At 51.5% G+C, this 4,037-nt stretch overlaps 1 pseudogene; it reads right to left on the bottom strand.

Moving 5' to 3' along the window:
- Positions 1–1,202: 1,202 nt before the first annotated feature.
- On the bottom strand, positions 1,203–3,180 carry LOC118149490 (tubulin beta-8 chain pseudogene; annotated as a pseudogene).
- Positions 3,181–4,037: the final 857 nt, after the last annotated feature.

Below are 4,037 nucleotides of genomic sequence, written 5' to 3'. Positions count from 1 at the left end.
GAGGCCAGTGGGTATGCCCAGGGAAACTGGGGTGGAACATGTACATCTGCCCACCCCCAGGCTATGCTTGCTTTATCTTGTCTGTGTATATGGGGGAGGGGAATTACCAAGAGGTCGTCACATAGGCCATGGACAAGTTCTATAAGAGCCAGGTAGAAGAGCATTGTCCTGGAATGCTGCCCAGCACCCAGCTCTCACAAACATCTCTTATTTGACAGCTTCCCTGAAGCAGGCCTTGAAGTCCAGGCTCCCTGACAAGCCTCAGGAGGAGATTCTGCCAGACTAGAGTCCCGGGCTAAAGGACCTAGCCCCAATGGTGTCACCCTCACCAGTCTCATCCTGACAATCTTGGATTATTTTTGCCCTGAAGTTTTGGAATGGGAATCAGGCAGACAGGAGACAGTGCCCATTAGCCAACTTTCTAGAGAACATCAGCCCTCCAGACGGGGGAAGGTCAGACCTCCACTAGGTCATTCTCACTGGTTGCCAGTTGAGGGAAACAGCACTTGTGAGCACCTGCCTGTCTCCCAGGTCCTGTTCAGAAACCCCATCTGTGCCTTTGGACCGAGACTACCCCAAGCACACAGGCCAGCAACCTTATCTATGGCCTTCACAACTGAATCCCCTTATTTATGGGGTTCACTGCATGTGAGTATATGGTGGGCTCAATTCCTGCCTACTAGCTCCTGCCAGATACCCATGCCCACCTCATTAAGAGAGTGAGGCCATACAGACACACCCAGGCCATTATAGTATGGGGGTGGCCGGGGCCCTGCTTGCCTACTCTTCATTGCTGGTTCAGGGCCAACTGTCCAACCACATTCCTACCCTGAGTTTATACACTGGGGACATTATACACTGGGGTCACTGACCAGTTATAAAATTCCACAAACAGGCCCAGCTGGTCCCCTGGAAGTTTGGTAAATGGGATAAACCAAGGCTTACCTTCAGAAACAGGTTTCCCACCAAATAGCTGCCCAAGGCCCAGGCCAGCCCCAAGTTTGTGTGAAGCCTGCCTGCCATGTCCACAGCCCATGCCGACCCCTCCAGGAGCCACTGGACTGCTTGTTCCTGGGATGTGACAAGCCCAAGACAGCTGCATCCTTGCAGGACCACCATGCCCATCTGGAAGCAGTACCCAGGGGCCTATAGAAAGAAGTGGAGGTGAAACCGAGTGTCATAAAAATGCTTTATTAGGCCAAACTACACACTATAAAAATGCTTTAAAATGTAGCAGAAGGAGATATAAAGACTCAAAGAGGTACAAAGAAGTAACAATGGCTATCAAAATACACTAAAGAATCCACACTACTTCTCCTTTTACCTGGAAAAGGAAGCTTCTAGGCTACCTCCTCCTCAGCACACTCCTCAAACTTCTCCTCCTCAGCTGTGGCATCTTGGTATTACTGATATTCTGACACCAGGTCATTAAGATTGCTCTTGTCCTCGGTGAACTCCATCTCATCCTTGCCCTCACTCGTGTACCAGTGCAGGAAGGCCTTGTGCCTGAACATAGCTGTAAACTGTTCAGCATCACTTTTGAAGAGCTCCTGGACCACTGTGTTGTTACCGATGAGGGTGGCCGTCATTTTTAGTTCCCGGGGTGGGATGTCACAGACAGCTCTTTTCACATTGTGAGGGAGCCTCTCAGCAAAGTAGCTGCTGTTCTTGCTCTGGATATTGAGAATTTGCTCATTCACCTCCTTCATGGACATGTGACCTCTGAAAATGGCAGCCACAGTTAGGTAGCAGCCACGTCGGGGGTCACAGGTGGCCATATTCTTAGCGTCGAACAGCTGCTGAGTGAGCTCAGCCACAGTCGGGGCCCAGTACTGCTGGCTGGTCAGTGAGGCAAAGCAAGGTATAAAGAAGTGCAGCCCAGGAAATGGAACCATGTTCACAGGCAGCTTTGGCAGGTTGGCATTCAGCTGGCCCAGGAAGTACAAGCACGTGGTGACCCCACTCATGGTCGCAGACACCAGGTGATTCAGGTCACCGTAAGTGGGTGTGGTCAGCTTTAAGGTTCTGGAACAGATGTTATGGAGTGCTTCATTATTGATGCAGAACGTCTCATCTGCATTTTTTTGAGCTGGTTGATGGAAAGGGTGGCATTGTAGGGCTCCACCATGATGTCTGACACCCCGGACCAGGGCAGGACACTGAATGTGTTTATGATTCCGTCTGGGTACTCCTCCCAAATTTCACCCATGAGAAGTGTACTCATCCCAGACCCAGTCCCCCACCCAGGGAGTGGGTCAGCTAGAAACTGTGTAGGCAATCACAGCTCTCAGCCTCTCTTTTCACAACATTCATCATTGACTCCATCAGCTCCGCGCCTTCCAATGTAGTACCCATTGGCCCAGTTGTTACTGGCCCCACACTGACCTATAAGGTAGTATAGCCAGTCACTCAATGGCCAGGTAAATAGCGGTCACCACCACAATGCAAAAAGGGCCAAGTGTCACATGTGAGGTGAAAGCACCATTCACCCTGCATGTGGAGCAAATAAAACCCCCTCCCCCTAAGTTAGAGGACAGCAGCCTTGCTTGTTAGAATCTAGATCAGGAGCCAATTCTGAGACAGGCAACAACAGACTCACTGCAAGTGGCTCCTGCCCATTCCCAGGCAATGGGAAGGCTGTAGTCATGGCCCCAAATCAGCTCCTTGCAGGAAGATTACATCAGCTCCTCAAGTTGTGGAGACAGCTGGGCCTTCCTCCCCTAAAGCCCATTTAGGAAAGGGAGACTGAGTGACTCAGAGGATGAAAGGGTGTTCAGGGGACCCGGTTCCACAGTTCCCACAGAGATAACCTTGAGGCCCTCATTGACTTTGAACTGCCCTGGCTAAGGAGCCGCACCCCAGTCCTCATCCACAGCTCACCAAAGATGAAGCTGTCTAGCCTGAAGATCTGCCTGAAGGGCCCCGAGCGCATGAAGTCCATGGTGCCCGGCTCCAAATCCATGAGCACAGCATAAGCCACGTACCTGCCACCTGAAGGAAATGGGAAGGCATTAGTTCCCAGGAGAGCTATTGGGGCAAGACTGGAATCTCACCACTGGCCTCGTTGTAGTACACATTGATGCACTCCAGCTGCAGGTCACTGTCCCCACAGTAGGTGCCAGTGGAGTTGATGCCATGTTCATCAGATATCACCTCCCAGAACTGCGAGAGATGCGAGAGGCCAGACAGGCCAGGGCAGAGTCACAGAGCTCGGGGAGTTGGAGTTGCTCCAGTCCCTCTCCCACTTCCACCCCTGCCCTCAAGCCACTAAGTCCCTTGAGGTTCGACCTGGCAGTCTTGCCAGCCACACAACTCCACCGCACACTGGGCAGGGAGCCCAGGGACCGCAATGCAGAGGTGCCACCTCTTCCACTGCCAACATCTTCACCGGCAACCCCGCAGACCCTAGCTGTGCCCTTAGATTAGACCCCTGGCTGCCAACCTTTGCACCAATATGGTTTCTGCAGTGTCTGGTTTGGGTGAGCATGAACTCCCTTAGGGCCAAGTCGGGACTATAGGCAGCAGAAGAAACGTGAAAAGGAGAAGCAATCACACAATGATTCAGCCTGCAGTCCGCCAATGCTTAGGTAGCCCTTCACCCACCTCCTGCAGCCTTGGATTGGGCTCCCAGAATAAGAAACAGCTTTACTTTTCCACAGTGTACCCACCTGTGAATCCCTTGGGGTTTAACATCTGTTGGAGAGTTCAGGTGGCCTTGCTGCGGTCCTTTCCACATTGGGGAAAGCTGGTCAACTGGAGAACTTCTTCCCGTGTCTTCAGTAAGACCACATCCCTAGCTGAGCTGAAACTAAATTTTCTTCCCATGTGGAAGGGGAAGCCTTTTGTTTCCATATTCACAGAGTGCCTTTGCACCTGTCCTAGCTTGATGACATGTTTTTGTGATTGATGAGATGAGTTCTTTCATCTCTTAGGAGATCTGTGCGTAGGAAAGGCTTTCTGTATGCCAACTCAGCAGGACCGAATTATAAGTTTTCCTTTGGAGCAGCTCAAACCCATAGTAAGCTATGGGTGTTAGA

This window comes from Callithrix jacchus, chromosome 19 (genome assembly GCF_049354715.1).
Source record: "Callithrix jacchus isolate 240 chromosome 19, calJac240_pri, whole genome shotgun sequence".
Classification (NCBI taxonomy): Eukaryota; Metazoa; Chordata; class Mammalia; order Primates; family Cebidae; genus Callithrix; species Callithrix jacchus.
This window is presented reverse-complemented; position numbering and strand designations above follow the sequence as displayed.